Source organism: Protopterus annectens, chromosome 2.part1 (genome assembly GCF_019279795.1).
Source record: "Protopterus annectens isolate FY-2018-M chromosome 2.part1, PAN1.0, whole genome shotgun sequence".
Classification (NCBI taxonomy): domain Eukaryota; kingdom Metazoa; phylum Chordata; order Ceratodontiformes; family Protopteridae; genus Protopterus; species Protopterus annectens.
Window position 1 is genome coordinate 41,369,505 of NC_056729.1, and position 17,996 is coordinate 41,387,500.

General features: G+C 37.2%; 1 protein-coding gene across 1 annotated transcript in view; it reads right to left on the reverse strand.

Annotated features, from left to right (window-relative positions):
* The window catches only part of LOC122794819 (alpha-2-macroglobulin-like protein 1), a 989,874-nt gene that overhangs the window by 291,042 nt on the left and 680,836 nt on the right, over positions 1 to 17,996 (reverse strand). The gene's annotated exons all lie outside the window — the stretch shown is intronic.

Sequence of the window (17,996 nt, forward strand, 5' to 3'; positions counted from 1 at the left end):
TCAGTGAGAAAAAGCAGCCCATGGCATAAGAAAACATGTATTTCCACAACCACAGAGTTGAGGGAATTCTCCAAAATACTACAATCCTATGTTTAGTGCATGTTCCATCATTCACATGTAACAATATGTACATTCTGAGGACTACAGTTATTTATAGACCCCTGACTTTCAACAAGGGCCCTCATAATTTGTACATAATGCACATATGCTTTGCATCTCTTTGCACAGTTTCACATGAAGCTGCTTTTTATTTCCCTCTCCATTCTGATGGTTGACGTCTAGGTTAATATCTGCACCTATCACTTCTAAGGATGAATTTTATATACATAAAATTCTCAGTTACTGGGGGCACACAATAATAAGCAGCTAAAGAATGTGTTGCTGTCCTACCCACACAGACAAAAGCCATTTTACAACTGTACCTTGCCTCACCCCTATTTACTTTTATATATTGCATGCATTGGCAGTTAATTTTTCAAAATAAATCAGATTCTCTTGGCATGCTTTACATTTAACTGCTGTGCTTCGCTAGATCTGTGCAGAAATCTTTTGTTATTTTCCAAATGTTGAACAGAATGGACTTGCCAGATAATAACACGAAAGGATTTCATTTAAGTATGGGAATGCTTACTTTCATAACTCAAATGATTCTTCAAGATGTCCAACCTAAAAGACCTCCACCAAAAGGTCACCAAAATAAGCCAGTTTGTTAGCAGGTACGGGGTGGGTCATTCTTCTGATTTAAACATGCTACAGTCTCTTTACCATCAGTTTGAAAAAAAGATTGATGATACTGAAAATAGAGCAAGAAAGGATTGGAATACCTGAAGGTGTGGAAGGTGAAAACCCAGTAATGTTTATTACAAATTTAATTAAAGGATGTTTGAGAAGTAAATCTTCTTTGACTATAAAATGTGTATACCAAAATGCACCTCCAGTTAAGCTCTCCAATTTTCCCAGATAGTTAATTTTATGTTTCCTAGACTATAATGATAGGGAGATGATTCTCCACAAGTGCAGGGAAATGGGGGGGTTACATTATTAACAAGACAATAAAGTCAGAGTTGCCCCACACTAATCAACAACCCTGAATTTAAAAACAAAGGCATATGTTCTTCCTATGTTGAAAAAGTATTGAGAGAAGGGTATTAGTGCAGTTATGTTTTCCAGCACACTTATGTATTTACGTTCAGGGTCAGTTGCATGCATTCTGTCTGCCAGTTGAAGTCAGAGCAGTAGTCAACAGTTTATTTTTTATCCATGACTTGAGTATGGAGAGGTCATCACATCCTAAAGTTTCTTATAGCAATGTAGTGATGATTGAAAATAAAGAGAGGGACAGAGCTCTGGTTACATCCCCATCAAATCACCCCTTAGTAAAAAAAAGTGAGTGGAAAGGCAAGTAAACTGCTCAAAGTTTCTTTTGACTTGAATGTTTCAAATGGGTCACAAGTTCACAAAATCAGTATGCTCCTTAAGACGAGAGGGAAATGAATCTAGGAGGTGTATTTTCTGCCTTAAACCTCACTGATGAGGAAATTTCACTGACTGAGAAAAAAAAAATGTCTTCCCATCTTCTGTGTAATCCATGACCTCTTTAAAATGGTCAAGGGACTCCTAGTTCTGTACATGGATTTATAATCAGATAAGTGACTTTTACCTTATTTTCTACTCTGGACTGTGTATAAACACATGAAGTCCTTAACAATGTTTATCTATAAATTTTGACTTTTTGTGCAATAGGAATACTTTTTTTGTCCTTTTAGATGAAGATATGGGAAAAGGGTGATAATAGTTCTACTATGTAATGATAACCCAGGTACAGTTAATTGCTAAGTGTTTTTTTTTGTTGTTACTGTTGCTGCTGTTGTTTGTCTATTGATCACCAATAAAGAAAGAAAGAATGAAGCTATATCCAAAAATTGGTAATCGTGGTTACATGGATTAGGCTGTTTTTTATCACTTAGAATGTAAGAGGCTTGGGAACCTCAAATAAAAGGTGAACTGTTCTCAGCAAATTTAAAAGGTTACATGCGAAAGTCATTTTTTGAAAGGTCACTGAACTTAAAAGTACAAATATTGATGTTTTTCTCCAACTTTGGCCTGGGTGGAGGTGGGCTAATCAATGTACATCTGATAAAAGATGGGTTGTGATCCTAGTTCTCAAACAGTTAAGATGGCTATCTGTGTCATAATTTAAATAACAAGTGGGTAGGTGGATAATTTTACAGGTTAAAGATGCTGGTGTTTCTTTAATCTCGGTTAACTTGTTATGGGCCTAATATGGACAGAGTTTGTTTTTACAAAGATTTTTGAATATGTTGTCCATGTTTTGAGACTCACAAACTAAAGTCATCGGGGGGGGGGTTGATTTCAGTATTGTTGCAGACCCCATACTAGATAAAATTCCCTTTGGGAAGCTTAAGTTGCTCAAGGTCTGCAACTGTTTGCATCAGTTTATACTTGATCAGGATTTGATTGACATATGGAGGGTTAATCATCCAACCTGAAGAGATTATTCTTTTTTTTTTCAGAATGCAGGGTAGTATTGCAAGTAGAATTGTTTTCTGGCTCCTCCATAGATCTATTATTGGCAATGGCATGCAAATTAGTTATTACCCTGGACCTCTTTCTGACCATAATCTTGCATTATTAGATGGCTTTATTTTTGTGCTAACAGGGGAGGCACTTCCTGATATTTTGATCTAATTATTCAAAGGATCAGAAATAAGCCAATGACCTGGGCAAATGGATTGCTAGGCATTAGGGTAAACATAATCAAGAGGTACTAATTACAAGTCACTGGTAAAGTTACAAAAATTAGATAAAGCATTATCTGATTATTTATAAAGCTAACAAAGGGAAGTACCTGTTAATCTGACTCATTCAGAAAAACAAATCAAATGGGAAGAATATTTATATAAAAGGGGTGAGTACACTGATTCTGTTTTGAAGGAAAATATAAAACAATATAAAACAATGTCAGGAGAAATATCATGCTTTACAATACATTCAGATTCAAGAGAAATGGGTCAAAACTCTTTGTTGTGCAAAATAAATTATCTTTATCAAACCTGTGGCTATGAAAATAAATGAAATCACCTCCAAGGGTTAACAAATACAAGTTGAGGGAGGTTTTTGGGTCCCCGATTTGGATTCTATGCTAGGATGCGTCTTGGATGGCACATTTTGAAGGCCAGAATTACCCCAGACCAATTTAGATCTGGAAGAGCTAAATATCATGTTTTTTTTTTTCTCTTTGTTACCTAGCATTAAGGATTCAGTCAGAATTTGGCACCCAGGTGGTCTGGAGAAATAGCAGTTCTCAGTTTGTTCTCCCCATATTCCAGATTTGGATCTACTAAAGTAGAGAATAATTTGGTTTAAAAAGATATTTCTTATAGACAGTAAGACTTTATCTTGGAATTACTGGATTAAGGCCAACATCATATCTGTTAAGCAGGTTTAGGAAAAAGAGTTTTGTTCAACTGAATAGCAAGGGTAACTTCTTTTGGTGCCAATATTTACAGATCTTCTCCCCCTCCTTTGTGAACTCAATGGATAAGGGCCTGGGAGTAGGGGAAGAAGGTACCCATCAGTATAAAATTATTTTGTGGGCCTACCATCTTCTCTGTCTTGTTAATTGAAAATGACAGAACTTTACAAATGGTTTGTCCACTCCTCTGTCAGTTGTTTTGCAAATTTTAATGACTCCTGCAGGTCATGGCTTCAAGTAAAACTAACAGGAGAGGATTATTTAGAGGTTTTTAGGGGATGTCATCATCCTAGTTGAACATACATAAAATGTTTTACTTATTAGAAAAGTTTCATTCTTAGAAGCACTCTCCTTTTAGGTTATAATAAAGGACAAATTTATCATAAGCTTCATATTGGTGATATAATTGTAGTGAGGTGGATTGTTCCCATATGATCTGGTCGTGCCCTTCCATTATACCTGTATGGCATAATATGTGTCACTCTCTTTTTTGGATATCACAAGTCACCTCACTGGATATTAATGACTGTTTTTTTTTCCTTGTTGGTTGCCTCAAAGGGTAAGGGGAAGATTCCTAGAAACCTCTGAATTGTCATTATAATTGTTCATAGGATCATAGGAGGTTACTGGGCTATTGGCCCTGAGGCCCTTATAAGCCTAGCCAAGAGTTTAGCCCATGTTTAAACAAATCAGCACCCAATGTCCTTGTCCTGCAGGGACATGAGTGGAATCCCAGGGGTATCCACTGTCTTAAGATTTTAGAATAAATATGATGTGGATTGGAGCAAGGAAGTGATTGATTACTTACATAAGTATTGATTCAGAGGAAAGTTCAAGGATTGGAGTTATATGGACTGCGTTGTATCATTTTTGGGACTTAATATGATTATGTTTGCTATAATTTTTATTCTTGTTGAAATAATGTGCTTTGTTGAGCTATGTTTTCTGTTGTTTCTATCTGTTTTTAGCTCAAAGAAGAATGCAGATTATTTTGTATGGTTATTGAATGTTGTTGTTGATATTATGATGCAATAAAGTTTAATTTTGTTCTGTAAAAAAGCTTTAATTATCTTGATTAGGCACGTGCACATTGCATACAGTTGTTCTATATTTTTATACAATTCACTTAGCCTCCAGTCTAATGGGTTATCTTATCAGCAGCCACTTCAGGAATGTATGAGTATACACTGTTGCACAGTTTGCAAATACCTAGCCATCTTTCTGCCTCTTTATTGTGTACACAAACTTCTTAATTTCTGCTGTTTCGAATTTACACTTTTTCTATGACTAATTATTTTTTCCTCTTAAGAACATTTTCAAGGGTTCTTACATTCCAATGCAAAATGTTCTTTACACACTCACCTTCAACAGTTAAAGGCAATACATCCAATACTATTCCTCCCAATGTCTGTTTTGTATCCAAGGATGTCCAAATCTAGTAAAGCTTGTAAAAAAATATCTCATAGCTATCAGGAAATGCTACAAAAAATTGTCACACCATTTTATCTAACTTGGCTTTGACTCTGTCCTGCATGGCTACTGGAACTTTATGTGCTGGCCTGATAACTGGACTGACCTCTGGGTCTAATTTCATGGAGTACACAACTGAAAGCTTGCCTAGTTTGTCATGGAAAAGATCACCATAGGTAGAAAAAATGTACTGGGCAAAATTAGAGTAGTGGTCTAAGCTAACATGATGGACTTCCTTATTAAAAGAAATAAGTCCCATTTTCAAACTGTTTCTGAGCCTTAATAATGACTGAGCATGCCTCTTGACCACATAAAATAACAAGTTGTATCATCTCCCAGCAGAGTAACATGAAAGCACTACTGAGCCTTCGGTTTGAATTTCTTAACCTTCATAAGCAACAAGTTTCGCACACCTTGCCAAATCAAGCCCTTCACCTTTACACACGCTAGCAAATGTTTCTGCTGACACAACATTGCACTTGGAACCTGTATCAACTTTGAGCTCTATGGGTTTGCCATTTATCTGAATAGTACAAACAGGGTTGCCATTTTGATTGTAATCTATGCCAGCTATCAAAGCAATCAAAAAATCGCGCTACTTGTGTTGAATGCGGAACTGCAATGCATTAAACGACAAATCCAAAACAATCGTCACTTTTAAAATATTGCATGTGCTAACTTGAGGTATTTTGATAGAATACCAAAACACGGCTCCAAATCCACAAATGCATCAACCTTGAATGGCTTCCTCAGAGAAACATATTTTTTCATTTAAAATCACAAAACTATTTATGCACTGTGCTAGCAAACTTCCTGATCTTACAGCTATTTTGCTATAGTACTTAAAGGAGTCATGACCAGTATGTACTAATTCAACAACAAATGTCAATAAAACATTATTTCTTTTCTAAAAAGTCCGTTTTTGTATTTCTATATATATACACACATCCAGACTAAACTGAAGTAAAAACGAACTTCTCTCTACTAGTGCCTTAAATACATATCATGCAGACATTCCTAACTTGTAAAACAATCAGCCACAATGGCTTAAAAGAATACCTTTTAGGTTTTTAAAAGTTACATAAATCCCATAACCTGATTCCTGTTGTTTTTTATTATTTATTAAGCATTTCCACCCACATATTCATTAATCCACTATATTCCATAGTACTCAATAAAATATGTGGTGGTCCAAACAATATGTAAGTAACTAACCAATGTAACCATCTAAATGAAACCATGTCTTTTTTGCCCCCCTAAAGGTTACACTATCTTAAATTATCAATCCGATAAAAAGTAATATAAAAATTATATATGTAAAATAATAATATATGTAAAATAGTATATTGTGTACCAAAGATGGTAGGACATAATCTATGGTAGGTGTACATAACCCATTCGTGTACCCATTGTGGGTTGGTAATCCTGGACAAAGTAGATTATATTCAGAAAATGGTTAACATCTTGGAGAGTCCAGCCTATATTACGGCCTCCATAAATGAGATGAATACGGCTTATTCCAGGAACAGGGGATACTTCCGTGATCTATTTTTGGCAGGAAAAATTGATAATGACACCTACCAATATATAGACATAACTACACCAAGGACCCCTGTTATCTTCGGAATTCCGAAGATTCACAAAGATCTTAACAACCCACCCATGAGAGCACTCATAGATGCTAGATCGTCTATGACTTACCCATGTGCATGCCTTGTAGACAAAATTTTGTCTAAGTACATAAAAACAATTCCACACATCTGTAAAGACTCCTGGGCCTTCCTTTCTGACATCAATAGACTTCAGATAGATCCAAGGTGTAACTTTCTTACTATAGATGTAGTAGATATGTATACATCTATACCCCATTTGGAAGCCACTGAGTGGATAGGAAGCCTTTTGAAGGACCTAGGAGCCCTTGAAAATGAGGTTGATATAGTAACGGAGTTGTTAGATATTATATTAACATCTAACTTTTTTACTTTTGACAAAAAATACTTCCTACAAACACAAGGCATAGCCATGGGTTCATCAGTAGCTAACACATTCGTAGCATACTGGGAGAAAAAATTCATTTTTGAACACCCCATGTATATCAACCAGGTAGTCTACTACACCAGATTCCTGGATGACATCTTTATGATTTTCAAGGGGTCAGAACAAGATGCGGAGGAACTAGTGACATACATGAACAATACAACTGTATTCTTTAAATTCACACACAAGTTTTCCACACTTAGTATAGATTATTTAGATGTCCAACTAGATAAGTACCCGGAAAAGGGGTCTTTAAACTCTTCAATACACAGAAAAATTACTTATTGTAATTCATTTCTTCACTACTCTAGCCAACATCCATACAAACAAAAACGTTCTATTATTAAGGGACAGTTGATTAGAGCTGTGAAGATGTGTACCACTGAGGAGAGTTTCAACAGTGAATGTCAACATCTCTATGACATGTTTAAAAACAGAGACTACCCTGAAGGGCTCATCAATGAGTTGATAGTGGAAGTGAAGAACAAGCGAGAGAATGGGTTCTACACAGCACTGTTAAAAATTCATATTAGAGAAGATAGTGAGGTACCTGTACATGTTCCTGAAGCAGGAAACACGGACTTGCGACCCTCTCCAACTCCCATTAGTGATGAAGCAGTTAATTACTCTTGTAGCTTCATCACAACATATAGTATGGACTTTATGAAAATAAATTCCATCATTCAAAAAAATTGGTCCTTTATCGCTAATAATAGATTATTACTAGAAAAGTTAGGAACAAAACCCCTTATTGTATATAGAAAAGGGAAGAATTTAAAAGCTCTGCTTGAAAGCAATGCAAACGATGACTCCTTTTCCAGACAAAAGGGTACATTCACCTGCGGACGGTGTAATTGGTGTAGTTGTGTGAAAACAGGTAGCTCATTTTTCATCAATGGAAGAAAGTACAATATTGGACATAGGATAAATTGTGAAACTAGGTCCATTGTCTACCTTTATGTTGGTAAAACCGACAGAAAATTTAGAGAGGATTTACCAGCATATCACAACATCGAAAATGCTCTAGCTAAGCATGTTGACCAACATGTTGGACACAAATTTTATTTCACAGCTATAGACCACATTCCACAGAATAGTAGAGGAGGGCCTACATCGATTAGACTAGAAACCAGGGAATTGGAATGGCAAATTAAATTAAATGCATTCAATTTCCCTGGTTTAAATGAGAATTGTAATATCTCTTGTCTGTTGAAACTAAAAAGTTACCTCAGAAAATGAAATTGGTGTATGGTTTACAGTGAAATGGCTTTTGGATATTATTTGTTTACTTTAAGACATCCATTGAACCACAGTAAGATTACCCTGAAAAGGTGGGTACACGAATGGGTTATGTACACCTACCATAGATTATGTCCTACCATCTTTGGTACACAATATACTATTTTACATATATTATTATTTTACATATATAATTTTTATATTACTTTTTATTGGATTGATAATTTAAGATAGTGGAACCTTTAGGGGGGCAAAAAAGACATGGTTTCATTTAGATGGTTACATTGGTTAGTTACTTACATACTGTTTGGACCACCACATATTTTATTGAGTACTATGGAATATAGTGGATTAATGAATATGTGGGTGGAAATGCTTAATAAATAATAAAAAAATCCCTTAACAACAGGAATCAGGTTATGGGATTTATGTAACTTTTAAAAACCTAAAAGGTATTCTTTTAAGCCATTGTGGCTGATTGTTTTACAAGTTAGGAATGTCTGCATGATATGTATTTAAGGCACTAGTTAGAGAGAAGTTCGTTTTTACTTCAGTTTAGTCTGGGTTTTGAAGGTTTTCCTTCCCCTTTGATGTGTGTATATATATAGAAATACAAAAAACGGACTTTTTTAGAAAAGAAATAATGTTTTTTTAAAAAATTGGTTCGTTGAAAATGTACTTTTTTTAAAATGGTCCTTCAAAGGAACGATTGACATTTGTTGTTGAATTAGTACATACTGGTCATGAATAGCTGTAAGATCAGGAAGTGATAAATAGTTTTGTGATTTTAAATGAAAAATATGTTTCTCTGAGGAAGCCATTCAAGGTTGATTGGCTTTGGTATTAGTTTGACTACAGTTGCTCCAGTTTATTTTGATAGAATAAGTGAACATAGTTTCTAAAGTTAATCGAAAGCAATGTAAAATCAGTAACTATTCTGTTTTATTGACTCTAAGTCACCACAGATAAAGAGGGACAGAGCTAAATTCTGAGCCTAAATCAGGAACAGTGGACAGGTAAAGAGTGATCGCAGAGGATTTATTTCAGGTCCAAGCCATAATAGAATGCAAACAATTGCAAAAGGTAAACTTGTACATACATATGCAACAAACGAGAAAATGCTATGGAGTACAAAGGAGGTAAAGATAATACAAATAAGTGAGTACACCAACAGGCAGTATGGTGGTATTCTGTAATCATGACAGATAAAAGGAATGTGAACATGTTATTCGCGATTCTAATGCATTTGAAAATGCATAGTAAGTAGTAGTGGTGTTGTGCTTCCTTTATGAGGGCATCTTCTAAGTCTTTCCTGAATTGGGAAGGCGTGATATAATTTCTTAAGTGGTATACGTTGTCAGGGCTGGTGCTTTCAGTCAAGCTTCACTGTCACTCCCAGTCCCATCCCTCCTAAGCAACCTAGTTCATGCTGCAGAGTTTTAGTATGCATAAATTGAACTCTAGTTACAAATTTGCTCTTATGTACCACAATATGGTGGCCAATCTCACAGAGGGGCGTTCATAGTAAAATGTAAATAGGTTGCAGAGCTACTGAGTGAGCTAACTTCTTTAATGTAAAGACCTTTTTTGGTCTTCACTTGCCGTGACAGACCTTCTTCTTCTTTTTTGTCCCTACCTGGGGTGCTGGAAATCTGGCAACCCTGAGTACAAAATACCTTATTCTTTGCCCTTAAATCTACTGCATTAACTGTTTCATGAAGCACTGACACACCGTCACCATAAAGAGTGGAGTTGCCGCTGTCTAACTGATCGACTCATTTCTTAAAATGTTCCTTTTTAATAAAAAAATGGGCCTTTTGATTTACAACATTTTTTGAAGTGATTCCATTTATTGCATTTATGGCACTGCTGAACAAAAGCTAAAGCCTTTTCCCTTTTAGATTCATGACTTCCTCCACAATTACGACAGTTGACAATGAGACTGTGAGAACTCTGGAATTTGATAGAAAGTTCTGGAGTTTATCAGTGAGTGATGCAGGGGTTACAGCTGCCATGTGCTTGGGCCTGTTTCTTTTAATAAGGTGCTGCATACTATCAACATGAGCTTTATCAGTGTGCCTTCTAGACCTAGTCTCATTTGTAAGCATACTTGTGTGATTTTCTGTGAACTCATATATCTGACAAATCTCAATGGCCTTATTCAAAGTTAAATTACTGTCATGATGCAAAATCTTTCTCACAGCATCATTTTTTATGCCATACACGTCTGTCTTTTATCAGCTCATGCCTCAAGTCACCAAATCTGCACGTTCTAGCCTTATTTCTCAGGTCAGTTATATACGCTGCAAAAGTTTCACCAGGCTCTTGTTCCCTTGTGTAAAATAAGTGCCTTTCCATTGTAACATTTGTCAGGGGGTTACACGTTTGTCTAAATTTATGCTTTAAACACTCAGGGTCCTCCCTTGATTAGCCTATACAACAATATGGTTTTCCCCCTCTCCTGTATAGATAGCAGATGCATACACAAATGAGTCTTCCCTTTGTATGGCTTCTGACCCAGCTAAGTTAAGCAGAACAAATGCCTTTGTATAGTCATCTTTATCAGAAAAGGCAGCCTGTATTAAAATGCCGTACTCTTGCTTAAACACTCTCCAGTTCTCAGCAATATTACTGTCAAACACAAGTACAATGGGTTTTCGAAATCCATCTGCCATGCATACAAAGTATACACAAACAAACTAAAAATATGGCCCTCATAATTATGTATGAACAAACAGTTCTGTGACATTGTAACAACATTGAAAAGCACAATAAACTCTTCGAAATACTGTACTTTGCGAAATATGCTCTGCAATGGTTTTATTCTGTGAAATATGACCTGTAATGGGCATTCTCTACAAGATAGCTTTACTGTAACACAGCACTAATATACGAACACCTTATACACGTCTGATAACATGGATAACTTTGCTTAATAGGAAAAATACATATGCTTTGGGAAAATGCAGTCGTTTCCCTTTATTTTATTTGTTTTATACAATTTGGACTTTATTTCAAATGTTTTCCATAGTAATTTGAATATTTCTATCAATATCATACATATCAGGTTATGCAAATATTATGCAGAGTGTTCTGTATGCCCCGTTTCATATTATGTGAAAAGAAATAGTGCTGAGCAAGTTTTAATACCTGAAATGAGTTTCTGACCTGTTTTGCTAAGTTTGCACATTTTAGGATGATCCGCTGCTCGATATTCCACCAGCATGTAAACAAGTATCAAATCATTTCAGCCAAGCTGTTTCTGACCTCATGTATTTTGAGATATGCTGCTTCTGGCACCATGTCCTTTAGACATGCCACTTCTGACAACATGTCCTTTAGACATGCCACTTCTGACACCATGTCCTTTAGACATGCCACTTCTGACACCATGTCGCTCGTTCATCTCTAATATATAAAACAAGAAGGCTTGGGGTTTCGTTCAAATGTTTTAATACATACAAACACATCAGGATGGATAGCAGCATCTTTAAATATGAATGAACTAGTTAACAGACAGTGTTTCAGAACTTCTTAATGGTGAATCGCCTCCATTCTCCACAGGCTATAGAATATTAAAACCAGGATTCTTATTGAATTCCTCCCTCTGTTCTGCCCCAACTCATTCCATTTATTGCTATTTCACTTGGTACTGGCAGTGTTCAATAACCACAATCTAATCACTATTGAGTATTTCTTCATTCTTACTTATTCTACCACCGTACTGATAGTTTTTTGTAGTCACTTACCTGCACTGCTTAGTGCAATCTTGCTCCATTCACCTGCCCCATTTCCCACTCCCCACTAAGTGTAAATTTATCCTAACCCCTCATCACCTGACCCTCCTGCCACACCCATCACCTGACCAGCCACACACACACCACATCCAAAGCCTTAGAGCTTCCATCCCTCTCATTGCTACCCTACCCATACCCTTGCACCTCCAATTACCCCACAAAAAATACTTTCATATTCTCCATCCACCATAACACAAACCTTATTCCTACAATGAATGCACTCTGTCATCATGATCCACACACACTTCCCCTGCCATCACCTTTCGCCAATAATACTGTTTTTCTCATCTACAGGCCTCTATATAATCTCCACCAGTACCTCCTATCATTATTCACTCTTCAGTATCAACCACAAATCCCACACCTTACTCATTGCCACATCCAACACCAAAAACACATAGACGCACCCTAAATCTCCCATAATCCATCCTTCCCCAAACCACCCAACAATACACTACATCCCAGAATCCAAAAAAACAACTCAACTTCAGGTATCACTGTCTAATAGTTTCCTACGTTAAAATCATTACCAACATAGCAGCTCAGTTACTACTAGGAGGTAATATCCACCCTAGCCCTGGCCCAGTATCTACCCCCATAAACACAAATAACAACCGCCTCCGATTTAAATACAAACTGACTGACCTAATACTAAATCTGAGCATTCGTGGTATCATGAACAAAATAGAACTGCTGCATTCAGCTAATTCTATATATAACCTCAACATAATATTCATAAGTGAGACATGGCTTAAGCCTCATATTAAGGACAACTCTATAACCCCACCTGTCCATAACATTCTAAGGGTAGACAGAGCACATAAAAGAGGTGGAGGTATTTCCCTACTTTACAAATCTAATTAAAAGATCCAACTCCTACAAAAACAACCTCCAAATTTCTAAAATGCTGAGACAATATTTGCTACACTCCTCCTAAACAAGCACAAACATCTAAACTTACTCGGCAACTATATTCCACCAGGTGACAACATAAACACCCTAGAATTAATACTCCACTGGGCTTCCCACTCCCTCCCCTCCCTGTGAAACCATAGTACTAGGCGATGTCAACATCAACTGGAACTCCTTCCACTCCCCAACCCCCACCAACCACATTAACCTATATAACTTCACCCAACTCATTCAAACATCCACACTTATAGATAAGACCACCAAAAGAGAATCCATGTTAGACTGGAACCTCACTAACCAAGCCAACACTGCCCACCATTGTGGTACACTACCCAATTCTACCAATGACCACAACCCAACTTATATCCTTTGACACAAACTTAAATGTAACAACCCACCCTCCCTATTACAAACCTATTCCTGCAAAAACTTCCCCTCAGACCTATTCACAGAAACCTTAAAATCCTGTAACTGGGATCCCCATCAAAACCATCCCCCTGGACAAGGCAGTAGAATACTTTAACTCCACATTCCTAATGATCCTAAACCAACTAGCCCCAATCAACACAATTAGAATGCATAGCAATCCTGCACCCTGGTTAAAAAAAAAACACAATGGTCTTACTAAAGCAAAGGGACAAAGTATGGAAATTCTGCCAACAACATAAAACATCCAAAACTAGACAAGCCTTGTTAGAATTTAGAAATAAGGCAAAAAGGGTTAAGATTGACAAACAGAATCACTATATATCCCTACAAAGAAAATAAAGTAACAACTCACAGAAATTCTAGGCTGCAGTGAACAACAGCCTCCAACCTGGAAAAACCACCACACCACCACCAAATATAGAAGGCGCTAACCTTGAAATAGCCTCCAACTTCAGCAACTATTTCACCTCCTCCATACTGAAACTCATAAATGAAACAAACCCCCCACCCCCCACCAACCCTCAAAGCCCAATCAAACACCACCCCCTTTTCACTCAAACCAGTATCTATATCAACCATCCAAAAACTCCTATCTAAACTCATACCATCTACCCTCGCTGTCGACAACCTCCTAGCCAAATACCTCCAACTTGCATCAAGGGACATTGCTTACCCAACCGCAATACTAATAAATAGATCCATTAATGAACACTATAGTCCATCCTTGTGGAAAACCTCATACATCATCCCCCTTCACAAGGGTGGCCCCTCCTCCAACCTCTCCAGCTACTGCCCCATTGCAATCCTTTCACCCCAATCAAAAATTCTAGAAAGGTGTATCCATTACCAACTCCTCTTCCATCTACTCTCTAAAACACAATACGGATTTCGACCAGCCCATAGTACCACCACTGCCATAATTAACTTAACCAACACCATAAACTCATACAGAAACCAAGGGAAATTTGTCTCCTCCACCTTCCTAGACCTATCCAAAGCATTTGACACAGTTTCCCACAATAACCTCCAATCTTCTCTCTCCAAACTCAACCTTAATAACTTACAATGGTTCAGTAGCTACCTAGACATCTGCTCTCAATCTATCAAATGGCTCAACTCCATATTCCCCCCAGTTCCAGTCAAATCTGGTGTACCTCGGGGCTCAATACGTAGTCCCCTTCTCTTCAACATCTTTACAAACCAACTCCACTTAGCAACCACAAAAGCCTATATAGTCCAATATGTGGATGACACTACCCTAATCTGCTCTGCACCCAACATCCATCTCCTACAAATCCAAGCCCAACAATCCTTTTCAGAAATAGAAAACTGGCTAAACAATTGTCAGCTGATACTGAACCCTAAAAAAACACAACTAATGCTATTCCACCCAAAAAAGACTAATAACCCCACCTTCTCCATTCTGTCTGCCAATAAGACCCCCCATCACACCTGTCTCTGAGGCCAAACTACTAGGTCTTACAATTGACCATCAACTTAAATACAATAAACACATATCTCTAACCATCTTCAAAGTCCACAGAAAGCTAGGATTCCTCTATCATAGCAACAAATTCTTAACCTCTGAAAACAGAACTGCCATAGCCAGAACTCATTTCTGATGAACACTACTCTATGCATCCCCAGTGCTAACAAATCTAAATAAAACTGAACCGAATAAACTAAATCAACATGCTACAACAAAATAGCTAGGTTTGCAACTAATGCTAAATCACGCTCTCACCTGCCATTCCCTACAGAAACTACACTGGCTAGAATTTCCAAACTTACTACGCGACCATCAGCTCAACTTAGCCCATCAAATACAATACCACCCTGATAAAACCCCTGTCCTATCAGGCCTTCTGAACTTCTATAGCACCAACAGGGAACTATGATCCAGTAACAAAGTCCTAATTGAAGTAATTCCATGTAAAAACAGCTCAGGGGAATCTCTATTCCCTTATGAAGTTGCAAAAACATGGAACACCCTACCCCAAGACCTCAGGCTTTAAAACCACACTACCACATTTAAAAAATTCCTTAAATCACACCTTTATGAAAACCATATATGTAATTGTAAGGACCCTCCTTGAATACACCCCATCTTAGGCTATTATTCATTGCTGACTCTGATGAACATTATTCCACTGACTTTATAGTCTACCTAGGCAAATTCTACATAGTGTAAATACCTATTATATTTATTACTATGAAGTCAATTGTGTTTATACTGTACTTATGCTCACTATACAAATGTACTGTGATCATATACTTCAACTACAACCTTGCTTTTGCTTAAGTGTTAACCTTACTTGGACATGTTTTTTAAACTATTGTTAAACTTTAACTACTTTTTACTTATTCACTCTGTAACTTTGTGGAGCTTTTCTCCCCAGGACTCCACTAAAAATGGATACCTGTTTTCCAGTCAGACTATCCTGGTAAACAAATGTTAAATAAATTCTTCTTCTTCTTTTGGCTTTTCCCGGTTAGGGGTCACCACAGCAGATCATCTGTCCGCTCATGATTGGCAGTGGAGTTTTACGGTGCCGAGTTGCCAGCCCAGTGCCCAACCTTCCACAGAAGACACACACTAAAAACGGATACCTGTTTTCCAGTCAGACTATCCTGGTAAACAAATGTTAAATAAATTCTTCTTCTTCTGGCTTTTCCCAGTTAGGGGTCACCACAGCAGATCATCTGTCTGCTCTTGATTGGCAGTGGAGTTTTACTGTGTCGAGTTGCCAGCCCGGCACCCTACCTTCCACAGAAGACACACACACACACACACACACACACACACACACACACACACACACACACACACACACACACACACACACACACACTCATGCCTAGGGCCAATTTAAAGTGCCAAATCCACCTACTGCATGTCTTTGGGATGTGGGAGGAAACTGGAGCACCCAGAGGAAACCCACATGACCACAGGGAGGACATGCAGACCACACAGAAGGCACCACAGCTGAGAATTGAACCAGAGAACCTCTTGCTGTGAGGTGGCAATGCTATCCACTGCACCACCGTGGCTATCCAAACAAATGTTAAATAAATAAATAAATAAAAACTTACATACATACATACATACATACATACATACATACATGTTTACATCTCAACAGCTAACTACAAAATGGCAGTCAGGCTTACACGTACTCAGTATTTATACACTTGCACACATCCTTGATCTACAGTTATGAAATATCTTTTGAAGCAAAGAAAACCAAATGTCCATTTATAACATTTTGTAATTTTAAACTGAGATCACGAATTGAGTTAAAGACATAAAGCTGTAGAGTAACAAAATGGAACTTATAATAATTTGTGCAAGCTTTGTAATAAAAAAAAAGAATTTTGATTAAAAAGTAAGAAGCGTAATTCTGAGAATGTTACAGCCCTTTTCACTGGAATAAACAACTCAGGAGCTTAATAAAATCCATGAAAGCCAAGTTTGAGGCTAAAATATCTACTCAAACCAAGGACAATGACAAGGTATTTTTAGTTATGTTTGTAATCTTAAAAGCACAATGCAGCAGTGCTCTGAGCTGATTGTGAGTGATGTTAATTAAACTTAGGCTGAAGACATACTGAACCTACTGGACTAAAATCTTAGCTCTAACTTTACCTCACTCTCCCCTTCATATGTCCCTCATTTGGGTCAACTTTATCTTACCAAAATTACGTTTAACCGAACTTCAAGTAACCAAGACCAGTTTTCCAATCTACAGTATTCCGAGCACTGACTTTCCTGAACCACAAAACACCAAAAATACACCTATGGAAAAAATAAACACAAACAATGCACATTTTCTAACATTTTTGCAGGGGGTGAAGCCCCCTGAATCCCCCACACCACTCCAAATTATATATACCAACTCCGAGATTGCACTACAGTAACAACAAGGGTGGATTTTGCAATATTAACTGTAATACAATCTCCATTTAAATGGTACAATGCTGTGAAACTAATATTCTGCATGCTCTAAATTGTTAACATTACCATCATAGACACCTTGCCACAGAACTGGTACTGTACACAAGAAGGTACATAAACACTGTATACTTGTACTACTCACACTACCATCTTCATGTTTAGTATTTCACAGAACTGGTACTGTACACAAGAAGGTACATAAACACTGTATACTTGTACTACTCACACTACCATCTTCATGTTTAGTATTTCACAGAACTGGTACTGTACACAAGAAGGTACATAAACACTGTATACTTGTACTACTCACACTACCATCTTCATGTTTAGTATTTCACTGAAATGAACTTCAACAACTCAGAGTTCAAAATACTGTAGATTTGGAAAACTGGTCTCTTTAACAATTAAACATAATTTTGGTAAGAGAAAGTAGAACCCCCCCTCATATATACCTGAAACTGGCTCACCTCCAGCTATCACACAAGCCCAACTCCCAAGTGTTACCAAAAGCTAAAAATACTACATTGCTGGATCCTGAAAATATCCCTGGATGCATCTTAAATAGCATGAAGCATAATTTAGATACACCCCTAACAACACTATTCAATCTCAGCCTCCATACAGGTTTTGTATGAAGTGAATGAACAGCTACAGTCATTCC